This window comes from Scylla paramamosain, chromosome 28 (assembly GCF_035594125.1).
Source record: "Scylla paramamosain isolate STU-SP2022 chromosome 28, ASM3559412v1, whole genome shotgun sequence".
Lineage (NCBI taxonomy): Eukaryota > Metazoa > Arthropoda > Malacostraca > Decapoda > Portunidae > Scylla > Scylla paramamosain.
In genome coordinates, this window is record NC_087178.1 from 2737501 (window position 1) to 2755000 (window position 17500).

Here is a 17500-nt window from a genome sequence, read left to right on the forward strand (position 1 = left end):
TCTCGCATTTTTCCCGCCTCCCTCCGTCATTGCGCCAAGGTAACCGGTTATCCATCGCGCGCTGGCCTGCAGAACCAATTTAACATCCCGTTCGTGTTGATCAAGTTACCTGGTCGTTCCTGGCGCCGCTACACCCCGTCAACTTGAATACCCTCGCGTCCCGCCTCACAGACTTCGGATCCAAGCCACTAACGTTTTGCAGGCTCATCCTCATCCTCCTCTCCCTCCTCCTGCTCCTCCTATTGCGTGTCGTGTCCTCCTCTCCTCTTGTCTCGTATCCACTTCCTCCTCCTCCTCCTCCTCCTCCTCTTCCTCCTCCTGCGGTTTCCTTGTTTCTTTGTCTCTCGGTTCCTCTCTGTTCCCCTCTCCAGAGTCTCATTCTCTGTCTCTTCTTCTTGCTTTATCATTCTGTGTTTGCATCTCCCTGGTTCTCCTATCTGTTTCCTTCTCCCCCATTATTCATCTTTCTATCTCTTATTCCTTGTTTCTTATATACTTTCATGCTTCTTTGTTTTCCTTCCCCCTCTCCTGTCTCATTCTCTGTCTCTTCTTGTTGTTTTATAGTTCTTTGCTTTTCTTTCCCTATTATTTCCTTATAGTTTCCTTCTTCCCATTATTCATCTTTCTATCTCTTACTTCCTTGCTTCTTTGTCTTTCCTTTCCTCTTTCCTATTCTTGGTCTCTTCTTCTTCTTCTTCTTCTTGCTTTATAACACCATGCTTGTCTCTTCCTGTTTATTCCACATGTTTCCTCTTATCCATAATTCAACCTCCCTACTCCTTGTCTCCTTCCTGCTTTCTCCCCTTGTCGCTTCGTCTCGCTCACACTTCGTTCGTCAGTTTCCATCCCTCTCCTCTCTCTCACTCGCCCGGAGGATGGAGTGCTGGTGGGGTGGCGATGAATGGAGGAGCTGGAATGTTGTTAGTTTGGCAGTGGTGGTGGTGGTGGTGGTGGGGGTGGTGATATTGATAGTGTTGTTGATGATGATGGTGGTAGTGGTGGTGGTGGTGGTGGTGGTGGTGGTGGTTGTCACTATCATATTGGAGGTGGTGGTGGTGGTGGTGGTGGTATTGTTTTAGTGATATTTGTTTTTGTCACTAGAAATGGTATTAGTATTGAGTGCGTTATGGAAGTAGTGGTAGTGGTAGTAGTTGTTGTTGCTGTTGTTGTTTTTGGTATTGTTGTTGTTGTTGTTGTTGTTGATGCGATACCAGTTCACCTCACTATTTGTCAAGTTAGAATCAGTCGTGAAAAATCGTGATTAACTGAGCATAGTGACGGAAGGAGAGATGCAGCAGACACAGGACGGCCGCGGGGATCTGTATTTTCACGTGTGGCCGGCGAGAGCAGGGGCGGGAGACGCTGAGGTGCAGGTGCTGGAGGGGGAGAGGAGTTGGGGGAGGGGGAGAGGGGCAGATGGTAGGCTGTGTAGGTCCAACGCACTCTGGTGGCTGGCGTAAGTGTGCTGCAGGATGGTATTACAGGACTATTACTGCGGCTCCTCCAGCTGGTCTCTCTGGAGCAGGAGGAGGAGGAGGAGGAGGAAGAGGAGGTGGAGGAGGGGGAGGTGGCGGCGGCGGCGGCAGCTACATATCTTTCAAGTGAGACGCGAAGAGACTTTATGTAGACTCTGGTTGGGTGACTGCTGATTCCTCTCTCTCTCTCTCTCTCTCTCTCTCTCTCTCTCTCTCTCTCTCTCTCTCTCTCTCTCTCTCTCTCTCTCTCTCTCTCGTGATGGAGTGTGGACATGGATTTGTTGTACGTCATCTGCGCCATAAAGTTTTGATGATCTTGACAAGTTGCAGTGTAAAGAAACTCATCACCTTATGCTATTTTTCTTTTTCTTATTTCTTTTTGTCACCTCTTTGTATCTGTATCTTATTTATATCATTGCTCCATTTTTCACTGTGTCTGTTTGAAGGAAGCTGTAATAGTCCCTTTTCACCAGATTCCGAAAGACAGGTGCTACATTTTTCAACATTTTTTTTTTTCTTCATTCAGTTCACAAACTCCTAACTGACGCTGAGTGTTGATTGCACGTTGCTAATTAGGTAATTGGGTGGTAATCGCTCCCTGACAGGTGAAATGTTAAGAGAGAGAAAAGTCTCCCCACAAACTTCACGAAAGTCGACGCAGCGACTCAGCCACGAGATTCGATGTAGATTGTTTGATGTGACTATTTCAGGATGATGTAATCGCTTCGAGGGGGAAGAGATATAAATTGTTTACGAGAGGCATTAATAATTTGCCGGAGGGTTAGGGCGGCTCGTCATGGGGATGGAGAAAGGGAGGGAGAGAGGGAGGGAGGGAGAGCAGAATTCTTTGCGAAGTTTCATCGGTGGATCAATGGATGGTGTGGAGTGTTTAACCTTGAGGCAGCTTGGTGGAGGCGGCGTCCCTGCACCACACACACACACACACACACACACACACACACACACACACACACACACACACACACACCTGCACTCTATTAAGGAGGCGCTGGTTGGATTACAGAAATAGAATTTTTTTCACTCATTTACCTTCACCGATCTAGCCGGAAAGGAAGGAAAAGATCGTATATTGGAGGTGAAAAGATGGCCGTTATGTACACGGATATAATCGAGAGAAGAGCAAAGAAGGGAAAGGATAAACTGGAAGAGGAAAAAGTCTCTGCTGATGGCCACTCCATTAAGAGGTTAAGCGGGAATCAGTTGCAGTTACCAGCTTAGCATCTGCAGAGGAATCCCTGAGATGATGATGTTTGCCTGCCTCATCTCCTCATATATCAACTTATCAGAGAACCCAGAGTCATAAGTCGCGGTGCTTGAGAGAACGTACTGCTGTCTCGGTGAAGTGCTTAAGTGGTAAAGGGAAAGAATGTGCGGTGATGACGTCTGGCGAATGGTGATGGCCAGGCACCTGCAGATAAGGTGAGCTGTTGTTATTATTGCATGGACGTGACGGAGGGACAGAACAGAGAGGGATGGCCTGTGTGAAGGATTGTGGAGGCGATGGACAGGACCCGCCAACCTGATGCATTGCTCATGGACTCGCTGGGGAAGGAAAGGGCACCGAGGAACTGATAATCGAATAAAACATCAAGAATTCGGCATTTTTGAAGCCGTTCTGCCCGTCACCATAAACCTAAAACATTTATGCGCCGCGATAAATTTCTTCGAGGCGGCTTTTCTTGGACACTCGCTGGAATAGAAAACGGAGTGAGGCTACGCATAGAAAAACACGACATGAAAAAGAAAAGAAGGCCGTCCGTCCCCACGTCCACGTCCTTGAAATACTTTATAGGCGCCATTTTTTATGATAATTGTTCCCGCGCCGCGGACATGGGCGGGGTGTTGGGTGTGCGTGTGGCTGTAAAATAAACTGTTCCCGGAGACACCTTTTCGTCCCTCAGGCCTCGTTCCATTACTCCGCACCGGCGTCGATTTGCATATCAAAAACTTTTCATGGTCCACATTATCAAACTTATTGAGAAATTTAAAAACTTGAAACAAGTCTCCACCTTCTTTTTCTCACTGAATAAAAGCACAATGGCCTTTATTCATCTTTACGAGACACGTTTCTCACCAATAGAATTTATTTAGTCCCCATTTGTATACGTTCGTAGTACCCTCGGTGCATAATTTATGACCAGTTACACGTGAATTCCAGAGGCAGGACGATGGTAAAAGTTACCCCGTGGCAGCTTGAGTGAGTTAAGACGCTTTATTCTCGCATTTCAGGCTGCAAGATAACCACCGCCAAGAACCTTTAGCTTTCCTGCACCCTCTCCTCGCCTGCTCCTGCAACACTCGCTCCTCCACCTCCTCCTCCTCCTCCTCCTCCTCCTCCTCCTCCTCCTCCTCCTCCTCCTCCCGTGACGCTTCCCTTCTACTCCTTCGCATCATTTTAATTTTCATTACTCCGTGATCTGTGAAGCTTTTCCTCCTTTGACTTCTATATCCCTCGCCCTCCGTCTCTTTTCGCTCCACGTCGCTCGGTCACCAGCCTTTCTCTCCCCTCCCGTAATCCCTCTCCCGTGACTTGGCTAAAATCTGTTCACGCATTCTATTTCTCCCTTTGCGTAATTTTCACTTTTCTTTCTCGTCCGTCTCTCTCTCTCCTCAAGCAGAACCTAATCTTCACACGTCCCTGCATCCATCCATCCATTGGTAGCAAGTAAACCTTCCTTCTCACCCTTTCTGTCTCTCCCCTTCTCCTCTCCTTGCCTCTCTTCGTCTCCTTTCCTCTCTGCTTGCCACCTCTCCTTTGTGTTTCCCAGCCTCTCTCCTCTCTTCCCTGCCTCCTTGTTCTCCATCCTTTCCCCTCACTCTCTTTCTCCTTCCCTTCATCTTTTGCTTCTCTCCTCTCATTTCATTCCAATATCCTCTTCTCTTAGTTCCTTTTTTATCTCTCTTCCTTTCCCTTCTTTTCTCTTTCCCTTCCTCTTTTTTTTTTCTTATCGCCTCTCTTTCTATTTCACTTGCCTTTCCTCTCCTCTCATTTCTTCTTCCTTTCATCCCTCTTCCTTAACATCCTCCCATCCTTCTCTTTTTATTCCCGTTCTCTTTTTCCTTTTCATCTTCCTTCCTCCACTTGTTCTTTTCTATTTTTGACCATTCCCCTTTTAACCTTTTCTTGTCTCCTTCGCTGCTAGTCTTCTCTCTTTCCTTCGTCTCTCCTTCGTCTCTTCTCTCCTCTTCTCTCCCTTCCTTCCTTCCCTGGTATTCCTCTTCCTCCTTTGATCCTCCCTCAGTCTTGTCTCAGTCGTCTTGTTCTCGCTCCTTCCAGCCATCCTCCCTCCTTCAGTCTCCCTTTCCTGCTTCCTTCCCATCTTGGCGGCACATCTACCTTGCCTAAGCCACTCTCTGCCTCCCTCCTGCACTCCCTGGTGAGCGCTAACACTGTCGGTTCTCGCGGATGTAGGTTGGTGCCGTCTGCTCGCTGATGGAGTGTTGCGGTGCCTGACGTGTCTCCCTCGGCCTCAGTCAATTACCGAGGCAGCAGACAAGGTGCTCCCCTCCCTCCTCCTGCCGCAGCTCGGTTCACATCATGACGAACCTTCCCCTTAGGAGCAGAAAGTGGTGCAAGTACAGGTTATGTCTATGTGAAGCTGAGGGTTGTTGCTGTAACGGATGCAAGAACGAGACGAACAGAAGAAGAAACAAAAGAAAAAAGTAAAGTAAATGAAGTGAAATAGAAAATAAAGTAAATAAATAGATAAGTAAGATGAAAGTCGTGATGAAGACAAGACTCAAGCCCATTTATGCTGAAACGAAGACTACTTAGAACTTGAGTGAAATGTTGAGGTGCTTTTTGGAAGTTTGCTGATGAAAAGTGGAAGAGACGAAGAGTAGAGAGATAAAGTGATTGTACTGCAAGTAAGCTCAGGGATATACATGTGTGTGTGTGTGTGTGTGTGTGTGTGTGTGTGTGTGTGTGTGTGTGTATGTGTGTGTGTGTGTGTGTGTGTGTGTGTGTGTGTGTGTGTGTGTGTGTGTGTGTGTGTGTGTGTATTACATGTAAAAGAAAACCAGATACTTAAAAAATGTAAGCGTTAGTAAGGTGAAAGCCAGTCTTGTCCCGCAGCCACACGGTCACAAAGCGGACAGCCCACGACACCGTATTGGAAGTGTTGCTTGGACATCACACTAGTGACGAGCTTGGTATTTGGATATTCCTCTCCTGCGTGTCAGGTCTGCTCGGTCTGGTGCTGAGCCACTCTTATCGACGTTTGTCCGTCAACACAGGTGTATCAAGTGTGACCAAGGTGGACATATGCTCTCCGCTGGGACATCTTGTGTTACCGTGGTTGGCTGTGGGATGGTGACCCAGCTTGCAGTGTCCTGAAAGACGGTTCCAAGCGTGAAGGGCGGCAGTAGTCAGGCGGTCCCGCGACTGCCCTCAGCAGGCGATTGAGGACAGGCAAAGGTGAGCGTAGGTGACCCTCCCTTGATCCTGCGAGGACTTGTCAAAATCCCATTAGACTTAGGAAAGGTGGAAAAGCTTCCTTCGAAGGCGGCACAGATTACTCTCGTGTCCACCAAGACCTCGCGTGAAATAATACAACCCCCAGAGTGCTGCCCACGCTGCGTGTCAGGCCATCAACAATTTTACCTTTCTTGAAGCACCAAAGGGATTTATTCGCAAACAGTAGTGGACTTTCTGGCCTTGACGCTCGCAACACATTCCCGTCAGCACCACCTCAAGATGGAAAAGGTCACATCGTCGTGTCGCCATTCACGGAGTTGTAGCGAAGGACGAGCTGAAGAAATGTAAACTTGAGGGAGCTTTGTTTCCGGCGAGGTCACGGACGCGAGAGTAAACACTGGGGACGTGACGCCGTGAACATTGCCGCGCTGGAACAAATGGCAAGAATGATGCGCTCTGATGAAAGTGTTGGTTTGGGTCTGTTTTTCCTGCTCGTGGTGCTGCGGAGGCGCGTTTTTTGGCCTCAAAGAATACTGCTATGAAATTTTCCTCTTTGGCAATGAAAGAACAAATCACTTCTCATCCTTACCTCGCTGCACCACTACTACCACCACCGTGGCCTGACCCTCGCCGCATCGCCAGCAGACTCGTGACAAAGCATCGCCACACCATTTGCTTCCTTCTTTCACCACCGTGTTGAAGGCGTTGGCTCCACCACCACCACCAGGCTGAGGGTTGTGGTCAGGAAGGCTATGCTGCCACTACCTTCCGTGTGTATCTTCCCTCTTCTTTCTTATCCAATATGCATGTTGAGGGAAACTGTAATGCCTACTTATTACTACTACTATTACTACTACTACTAATAATAATAATAATAATGGTAATAATAATAATAATAATAATAATAATAATAATAATAATAGTAGTAGTAGTAATACAGTCACTACTACTACTTCTAATACTACTACTACTACTACTACTACCACTACTACAGCCACTACTACTAATACTACAGCCACTACTACTTCTACTCTTAAGACGACGACGACGACGACTTTGAAAAAAATTCCCCTTTCACTCAGTCATCACTACTCGTGTGTGTGTGTGTGTGTGTGTGTGTGTGCATTGAGTGAGCGTCTCCCACAGCTTGCTTCGCCGATTCCCAGGGCTCGGGAAAGTCGGTCTTCAGACGTCACGCCAAGCTCCTGTAGCAAGCGGCGGCCTGTTATGCCTCACTGCGGGACCGGATTTGAGGGAGAGCATTAGGGGGAATTTCCCAGGGGCGCCCACACATGAGAGGCGCAGCTGGCTTATGGACTGAAGTATATGAACAATGTACGATGCATAATTATTGGTAAATAGTAATGGGTAGTTCTCTCTCTCTCTCTCTCTCTCTCTCTCTCTCTCTCTCTCTCTCTCTCTCTCTCTCTCTCTCTCTCTCTCTCAGACGGTTTACTGGTTTATGGTAATAGTAATGTAGTGGGGCCCGTATCGACTGCCATTGTCAAGGAGGAAAACGAAGAAAACAAGGAGGGAAGCAAGAGGAAGAGGATGTGGAGGATTAGTGGAGGCGAGCTGTAGTCCTGTCCACCCATTGTTGTGTGGCACCGAATCCCCTCGTCCCGAACGTGTCCTAAACGGGTATGGCCGTGTTTGGCGTCCCTGTGGAGAGGGGGGAGGGGGGGGAGGCAGGCGACCACCAGGCAAACATGTCGCTCGTTTTCATTCGTGGCCTGATGGGAGATGGCAGTCCCTCCCCTCTTCCCTCTCCCTCCTCTCCTCCCTCAACTCCCCTTCCCCGCCTCCTCTCCCTTTCCTTTCCCCCACTGAGCCCTCCCTAATCACCTCCCCTTCTCTCCCCTTATCCTACTTCTATTCTCCCCTCCCCTCCCCTCCCACCTCTCCTCTCCCTAATCACTGCCCCTCTTCCCTCCCTCCGCTCTGGCTCTCCCTACATCACCACTCTGCCCCCCCCACTCCACCATCACCATCACCAACAATCCCCAGCCATTATAATTTCACAACCCCGCCTTGCCCTACCGCACTCCCTCTCTCATGCTCCCCGCGACGCAACACTGGCCCCCCCCTCTCCCTGTCACATCCAGGACGCTACCGCCCCCTCTCACCCCCAACACACCGCCGCCCCTCCCTCAGCTCATACGTCACCATGGCCACCACCACATAGCTGTCATCAGAGAAATCCTCGATATTAACAATTAAATATATTACGGGTGTCCCTTCATGCCACCACCACCACCACCACTACTACTACTATTACCACCACCACCACGCGACATACATTCCGCCCTCCACCACCACCATGGACAGCAATAACCTCCCCACCACTACCACCACCACCACCACTGCCGCCACCACTGTAACATAACACACACTGAGTATATAATAATAACAAAAAAAAGTAACTTCGAGGGGAGGAAGCAAGCGACCCATATATTCTCTCCCCTCTCTGCCATACGTGGGACGCTATGGCAACCTCCAGGCGGGGAGATATCACAACAAGGCGTCATAATCCTGTAGCGCCACAACACAGCGCCACAAAGACCCGGTCCTTTATATTGCGCCACTTGGGGTCTAGTCGGGAAGTAAGGTACTGTACAGCTGACGTTCCCTTGCGGCCTCTTTCACCTCACGACTTTGGCCTTTTCTCTCTCCTCTCCCTAGGGACTCCACCTCTTCCACCTCCTCCACTCTTCGTCCTCTTGTTCTGGCTCCACCGCACTCCCTTACTCAACTACATATATCATTTAACAGCAGTAATTCGTTTTGCAATTGTTCCTTCACTGCATCTTGTAACCTTCGCCATTACTTCTCCTCCTTCGGTGCCCCTCACTTTATTTCACCCTTCTGCATCCTTCTACTCTATATTTCCAGTCACTTCCTCATCCTTCCTCTCATCCACAACATGTCACGGTCTTGCCCCATCCAGTGATCCATCTGACTGCTCGCTCGTCTGCCACATCTCATCCTCCTCCCATCCACTGTACTATTGCAAAAAGTATAACCTGGTATAAAAAATGCATGTAAAAAAAGAAAAGAAAAAATGGTGAGCTTTTTTGACAGTATAAGAAAAGTGTTAATCCTCAGAAGGTGAAAAGGACTCTGACATACACACACACACACACACACACACACACACACACACACACACACACACACACACACACACACACACACACACACAGTTTTCCGTTTTCATCACTCGGGCTTATACCATGTTAGAGTTTTCTCAATTGTACTCCTTCCCGCTCCCTGTGGCGGTGTCCCTCCTTCCCTCCGTTGCCTGTCACTCCTCCCCGGGGGCATTAAGGCGCCCGCTGACACCCTCTGAGGAATGAGTGTTAAGAGAAAGAGTTGGGTATGCAAAGTGGAGGAGTCTGCGGCATCCCTGTTTCTTTTTACTCACGCTCGCCTTCCCCGTTGCTCTCATCTCCTGCAGGCAGCGAGGGGAGGGGAGGAGGAGGAGGAGGAGGAGGAGGAGGCACTTGTTTGTTAGTCCTGCGTTTTATGTCGTGTATTTCTTCTTTCTGGTGGTGAACTTACGACGCCTCGTCCCCGCGCTTAAGATTATGGCCGAGGGGAAGGTGACAGGTGAGGAGGAGGCGGAGGAGCGGTAATGAGGGAAGGAGACGAGGGGCAAGGAAGGGTAATAAAAAGTGAATTGTGTGAGGTGAATAAAGCAAATGGAAGGAGGAGCGTAATGGTTAGTACTGAATTGTTTAGACGTTTCAAATTATTTATCGTTGTGCTTTTATTTTTCGCCTTCCGTCTCTGGACTGAAATTTAGTGTAAGCGCCACACATCGACCCCTGACGCGGCCTCGGCTCCCCTGTAATGGATCGCCGGCCGCTTTATCCACTCCTCAGCATGAGTTCATTTCCACGCTGAGCTCTCTGGGAAATTATGGGAACGGGAAGAAAGTAAAAGCCTTATTTTTTTCCCTCCTTCGGGCGGCGTGGCTGAATATCGTTCACATATCCGTAAATTTATACCGTCGTTAGCCTGACTTCTTCAAGTTTATTCCACAATCTGTGTATCGGGCAGGGCGTGAGGAGAGTAACTGCATATTGTCGTGTGTGTGGCGGCGCGGAGGTGACGTTGGCACAAAGCTTCCCGGGCCCCTCATGCCCGCGCCAGGCCGCGCCGCGCCCCGCCCTTCCTTCCTGCTGAATATGCAAACAATCCACACAAATCTATAGTTCTTTGTGCCTGTGTGTGGGTTTTCTTTCCTTCCCTGACACCTCGGGGCACGGCCGTCGCTGCAGACGATCCTGACGGGGCGGCGGCCAGACCTGGAAGCAGCGCCACTCCACGGAGCTGAAGGCGAGTCTTAAGTCGATTTTCATTCCGGTGTTGAAATATTCAGACGCTTGTGCCCGGGTGAGGAAACAGTACAGGTTCCCATAAGGAACATATGTGTGTGTGTGTGTGTGTGTGTGTGTGTGTGTGTGTGTGTGTGTGTGTGTGTGTGTGTGTGTGTGCTACATGTGCGTGGCGACAGGGCGGTGACGGGTGTCGGAATGTTATAGCGGAGTGACAGATGTTGGGGAGATTGATCGTGGCGGGTCCCTACCTGTCAATAAGGAAGGGCGGGCCTTTATCTGTTCCCTGGCGTGCCCTTAAGAGCCCCGGCCACCCAGAAAAATGCTCCTGTCCACTGTATCGTCAGGAGCACGAGACGCCACGATGGACCTCCCTCGGCTAGATCTGCGGAGGGAGGAACCTATCTAATTCCTTCGTGGAGGAGGAGGAGCAGGAGGAGGAGAAGGAGGAGGAGGACGGGGAAGAGGAGGGGGAGGAGGAGGAGGAGAAGGAGGAAGGAGGAGGAGGAGGGGGAGAAGGAGGGGGAGGAGGAGGAGGGAGACTAACTCATTCTGTCGTGCAGGAGGGAGAAAAGAGAGGGGAAGAAGACTAGCTAATTCCTTAGGAGGGAAGGGAGGAAGGAGGAACAAGACGAGGAATAATGCTAGCTAATTCCTTCGGAGATGAGTGAGGAAAGAGAAAAAACAATGGCAAGACTGCTAGCTAATTCTTTCGTAGGGGAGGAAAGAAGAAGGAAAAAGAGGAAGAAGACTAGCTAGGTAATTCCTTCGTAGGAGAGGGAGAAGGGAGGAGAGGGATGAAAACTAGGTAATTTCTTCACAGGGGAGGAAGAAGACTAATGAATCTCCACTAAAGACAGTGTGAGAAAGAGAAGTGGAAGGAGATTAAATAATTCCTTAGCGAAGGAGAGAAAGGGGAAGAAACAAACTAATTCTGTCGCACAGGAGGGAGGAGAACAACAGATTCCTCGGCTGGAAAGGGAGGAAAGGAGGGTTTTCACTAAGGAGGGAGATGACTAAATGATTCCCTCTCTGGGGAGGAGCGAAGGACAAAGGGAGTAAACTAATTCCTTGTTGGGGAGGAGTAGGAGGAGGAGGCTAACTTCTCCCTTGTCTCGAGAGGAAGGGAGGAAGAGAGGGAGAGGGAGAAGAAAAAAAGAGAGGCAAGAAATTCCTAAAAGAAAGAGGAGGGATCAGATTTGTTTTCGTTAATTTCTTCGCGGGGAGAGAGAGAGAGAGAGAGAGAGAGAGAGAGAGAGAGAGAGAGAGAGAGAGAGAGAGAGAGAGAGAGAGAGAGAGAGAGAGAGAGAGAAAGTCACTCACTAATCTCGCCTTCACCTCTGCGCCCGCTGGTTCATTGATGAAGGAAGCGTCGCCTCAAAGATGTATGACAGGCAAAGTTCAGGCGAGGGCAGAGCTGGCGTGCTAGAAGGTCCGCCTCACGTAACGCATTAGGACACAATTTATCACAAAACTCATTATTTATCAACTTCATTTCTGTTGTGCTTCTGTTTATCCATTCTGTCGTCTTTTTCTTCATTTTTTCTTTCTCTCTCTCTCTCTTTCTTTCTTTCTTTCTTTTTTTTGCTATCTGTGTCTGCTGTGGAATGTGCTGTGGTCATTAAAGCGAGAACAGGTAAGTGCTGTCTTGGCCTACCTGTATCGTGTGTCATTATCTCACCTTTATTCCTCCTCCTCCTCCTCCTCGCATTCCTCAACAACTCCTCTTCCCCCGCCAACTCACTCCAGCACAGCTCCTCCACATCTCCCTCCTCTCACTCACCACCACGCCTCATCCTCATCATCACCAGTACACGCCAATTCCTCCTCCTCCTCATTCTTCACTCGCTCCTTGTACTTCACCTGTTCCTCTCTCTCTCTCTCTCTCTCTCTCTCTCTCTCTCTCTCTCTCTCTCTCTCTCTCTCTCTCTCTCTCTCTCTCTCTCTCTCTCTCTCTCTCTCTCTCAACACAACTTCCTTCAATCACGCCCACCTTACACGTATCAACTTAACTTCACCTGTCCATACCTACCTTCACTATACCTGCCCTCCCTCCCTCCCTCCCTCCTTCCTTCCTCCTCCACCTCCTTCTCCTTCTCCTCGCCTTGCCACGCCTCCCTGTCCTCACCACCACGCCATAATCCGATCGGAAATCTATCTCTCCAATTGACGATTCAGTTTCGAGTCTCCAAGTTGGGTTCAGCGAGACTCGAGACGCCGGGAGCTGGAGGGGTGGGGGGGTGCTCACTTTCGATTTTCTTACTTGAAGGTCTCACGAGACTGAGGAACGCAAGGGATCACAAAGGAAGAGCAAACAAGCACCAGCACCAGCAGCAGATCTGTTGACCCTTATGAGTTGCATTATATGTATGATGTAAAGGCGTAGAGAGAGAGAGAGAGAGAGAGAGAGAGAGAGAGAGAGAGAGAGAGAGAGAGAGAGAGAGAGAGAGAGAGAGAGAGAGAGAGAGAGAGACCGGAAAAAAAAAGAACGATACACTGACTGACTGACCGACTGACTGACACGCATACACAAAAACATACATACAAACAGACAGACGCAGGTAAAGGAAGGGAAGATCGAAGGAGGAAGTATGCAAGACAGAAGAAGAAAGGGAGAGAGAGCGAAGGGGAACATGGCTAAAGAAAAGAAAAAAAAGACGAAAGAGGGTGAAAGAGAGGGCGAATAAAGGAAGATGAGAACTAGTAAGAAGAGATTGAAGGGACTGAAATCATGAGAGAGAGAGAGAGAGAGAGAGAGAGAGAGAGAGAGAGAGAGAGAGAGAGAGAGAGAGAGAACCAAACGCGGAAAAAAAAAACACAAGGGAGAAATTATTGACAGAATGATAAATAAACAAAGATAAAGAAAACTACAAAAAAATAATAAAAAAACGAGAAAATTCACACGAACGAGAGAGAGAGAGAGAGAGAGAGAGAGAGAGAGAGAGAGAGAGAGAGAGAGAGAGAGAGAGAGAGAGAGAGAGAGAGAGAGAGTGTACAGTATAGCAAACTACGACAGAATCCTGGGATCATTACACTCCTAGTTGCGGAATAACACACTTAATTCCATAACGACACGGGATATAAAAATGGACTGGAACACACATGCCGCCCCCTAGGGAAGGAGACCGGGGGAGGGGATTAAATTCCTCGACCATTGCATTCATGACTCTGATGCGAAAATGACATTGCTGTGCTAACGTTACTGTTATTTACGAGTACTCGCCAGTGTGGGATGCGACAGGTAAGAGCCAATTTCCCTCGATATTCGTGATATAATGACACCCTTATCAATAGTGGAGATACGGCCGTTCCCACCTGCACTGCCCGACTAATTAGCAGCTCAATGCGAGGTAATTATCCCCGTGTGTCTTAATTGTCTTCCGTTTTGCCAGAAGTTATTAAAATTTTATTGAAGATGGTTGGCTGGTGGAGTAATTAGTAGGCGAGAGAGAGAGAGAGAGAGAGAGAGAGAGAGAGAGAGAGAGAGAGAGAGAGAGAGAGAGAGAGAGAGAGAGAGGGGTGAGAAGAACCAAGTACGTAAAAGCCTATCTTGTTGAGTGAAATGTTCATCTGTCAATCTTTTCTTAATGATCCTCGTGCGTTAATCTACCTGATGCCACTCCACGCACGACCCACGTGACTGCCTCCCCGCCCACACCACCGGCTGCCCACCCGCGCCCATGCCATCCTCTCTCTCGTCCATCCACGCCACCCGCCCACTCCGTCACTCCATTGAAAGGAGAGGAAAGAAGAGAGCATAAAGAGGATGTTGGAAGTTTGCAAAGATTCAGCACTGATAATTATTTTATGACTGTGTGTGTGTGTGTGTGTGTGTGTGTGTGTGTGTGTGTGTGTGTGTGTGTGTGTGTGCGTGTGTGTGTGTGTGTGTGTGTGTGTGTGTGTGCACTGCCTTGCATTCTAAACGTCCACGTGTTCTGGAGGACGTGGTGAAATGGAGGAGGTGGGAGCGGAAGACACTGGGAGGGACAGATTGTAGCAATAAGGAAAGCGGAAAGTAAAGGGGGGGTGAGAGCACATGGGAGGCTAGGGATGGGAGGAGATAAAAAAGAGAATATGATCCCTAATTCACCACCATTGAGAAAAAAAAACCTCGCTACAGACATGGCTTGTCAGAAATAATGAAGTATTCATGTCAAGCTTATTGTGCATGTGAAGACGAGGTAGTTCCCGGAAGCCATAGTGGATAGCACGGGTGGTCCTGGCGGCGCTCTTGGTCGGGAAGGAGGGACAGGCAGAAAGAGAGACAAAGACAGGGGTGGAGTGAGGGCAGCCAGTGAGGGAGCAGGGAAGGGAAGGGAGGGATTGGAATAGTAACCCAGTGACCCAAACTTTGCTGCAAGTCGTTCCTGATGACTCACGTTTTACCCTCACCCTCGCTACGTCGCCGCGGCGGAGACGTCTCTCCCCTCACCATAACTCATCTTTACCCCGCGCGTCAGGAACACACGCCAGAAACAACCTGAATCACGGTGTGCGAGACACAGACTCGTTACGTTGTTCCTCATTCACGCAATGTAAGTCTATTAATTCACAACACGTGCGTCTGTTTATCGAGTGGAAAAGAAGTGGGAGTGGAAAAACGCCCACTAATCACTGTGCTGTGGAGATGACATACGTATGTACATACCTCTGGTATACGAGCGATGATCCTGTCGCAGGTGTGACTGTGGCGTTAGGAAGTCGCCTCTACATGGGGCGTGACAGGCCGCGTTCTGCCCGGCCACGCGGCGCCTTGACTACACGCGGCCCGCCATGGCCCGCACGGCAACTGCCTGGCGCGGCGGGGGCACGGCAGAGGCACTGGGCGGGACGGGGCGTGAATGGACACCAGGAAGGCGGGGCGGGTCCTGGATTGGGTGGGATCCTCGACACACTGAAGTAAGATTGATCAAAGTCTTGCTGTAAAGTGTTTATTACCTGTGGAGACGGAACGCGTGAAGTGAGTGACAGGTGTTGAGCCGGATTACTGCCGAGGAATAAGCAGGTGTAGCTGTGTACGTGTCATGTTGTGCATTTACATTGGTGTGCGTGTGTGCGTGCATTTCCAGAGGTGTGCGTGTTTGTGTTCATGTGTCTAAGATTAATGGCAGTCGTCTCCTCCAGACAGACTCCTTTGCAAAACGTTCTTCCGTCTGTGCAGTCAGCTGTGTGTCCTCTTAACAGTTGATCAAGACAGCTTTCTTTTCGTAACAACTTAAACATGATGTGTGTTATATAAGATACAGTATGAATATATTTTCCCTAAATGTATAAAATTATATATTATGAATATGCACATTATACACATTATGTTTTAACGAAGAATAACGTTAATGCGAAGAAAATGATGTTACGTCCTGATATCATGCCACGAGGTGGTCTGGCGGAGCCACCGGGTCAATGAGCCACCGATTGTCACGCAGCGGAGCCATTCCAGCCCCGGCACTCGGGCGGCGACGACGCCCACCTGCTCACCCGCCAACGGCCGCGGCCACACTGACTTGGGGCCCGCACGGCGCCGAGTGAGGAGCCCCGCGGGGACCTGACGGGCGGGCGTGTCGGGGAGCTGTGGTGCCACTGGCTACACACACACACACACACACACACACACACACACACACACACACACACGCACTCACGGACGCACGCACGCACGCACGTACGCGCACACACACACACACACACACACACACACACACACACACACACACACACACACACACACACACACGCACTCACGGACGCACGCACGCACGCACGTACGCGCACACACACACACACACACACACACACACACACACACACACACACACACACACACGGACAGACACGTGCATATAATCACAATCACATACTTGGGTGGGCCGGAGTGAAGTGGACGGAGAAGGATCGGGAGGGGCGGGGAGGACGAGTATCATTGAAGACAATGGAGACAATAGGAGGAAGATCGTAGAAGGGCCTGAAGAAGAGGTCCGAGGGCCAGGCGGTGATAGAGGAGCAGGTAAAGGCCAGTCGCTTCCTCGTCCGTAGGTGTTTGGTGGCGCGGGGGGCGGGGCGAGAACCCACACGCGCGAGTGGATGTGAAGGCTCCGCTCTGTGTTGGGAACGGAGTGTGATTGGAATGTGCTCCACGTTGGCTTATCCACTGCTGTTGGCAATAGCGACCTTTTGCCAAAGGCGATTAAGATATTTACGAGTAACGAATAGTAATAGAATGGTAATGCATGGACAGCACGAGCAGCGGGAACAGAGAACTCTGCACCCGTCTGTCATTCCTCAGCGCCCGCCTCGGTGCCTCACCGTCGTCCCAGACCTTCGCTGCTGCTGATGGAAGAAAATAAGATGTCAGAAATATTTAACCCTAACATCCACAGTTTTGCCTGGCGGGGCAACTTTGCACTGGCGACGCGGATCATGCAGCCTCCACACCACCGTGCCTCATGGCGCTCCTGGAGGCTGGAGGCTGGTTTGGGAGCTGTGTGGCCAGGGCGCGGAGACTGGTCTTAGTGTCGCACTGGCTGCCAAGCGCCTCGCTCTCACACGAACCCTTTCCTGCCGTCATCCGGGCCGAGCCTCGTCCACCAGCCTTGACCCAATTCGGTCGACTGATCCAATCAGAGACCAAGACACTTCCCTGATAGTCGAGCCTCGTGGCCCCATCTACATCTCACGTCACGCCGCCACCAGGATTCGCTCGAAATAATTCCGCGAAGGAGCATAAAGTCCCTCGCCACTCCCTGGAGATAACTGCTCCCACGCCTCCCCATCCCCCACGGCGCTGAGGGCGGCCAGCGCGGAGGGAAAGAGGCGGAGGGTTGTTTCCTCGTTGTCTGGCAGGAAGGGGAGCGTTTAGCGATGAATATATACACATGAATCAGACCAAATTATACTAAATAAACACAAGTAATTCCCAAGAGTCGGAATCACGGGTAAAGAATAACACGGGGAAGTCTGGCGGTCTTGCTCCCTCGCGGGGCTTTAGAGTCTTGAAGGTACTGCCAGGCCTCTCTCTTCCTGCTTCCCCTATCGTAGGGCGCCGCGTTTAGGTCCTGGCAGAGAGCCTCTGCCAATATTGCTAGTCGAGTTCATTCAGTGATTTACTGTTCTTGTTAAAAAGATGCATTTTTACGGCGGATAACTGAAACGTTTCTCGGAATCCAGGCCGGTATTGTCAGAAAGATTTTCCGAGCTGCGTATTCTGTCCTTTCAAATTGCATTGTCAGAAAACTATTTTTTTCCACATGAAA

General features: G+C 49.9%; 1 protein-coding gene across 6 annotated transcripts in view; it reads right to left on the bottom strand.

The window, feature by feature from the left end:
* Positions 1-17500, bottom strand: part of LOC135114697 (irregular chiasm C-roughest protein-like) — a 102463-nt gene that overhangs the window by 81685 nt on the left and 3278 nt on the right. For 2 of the 6 annotated variants that reach the window (XM_064030616.1, XM_064030622.1), the window contains exons 1-2: positions 15721-15772; positions 14902-15191 (exon numbers count right to left, since the gene is read on the bottom strand). The gene's annotated coding sequence lies outside the window, so the exon portion shown is untranslated. Of the gene's footprint in view, positions 1-14901; positions 15192-15607; positions 15838-17500 lie in introns of those variants that run through there. The other 4 variants (XM_064030619.1, XM_064030621.1, XM_064030615.1 and 1 more) reach the window with 4 other exon arrangements.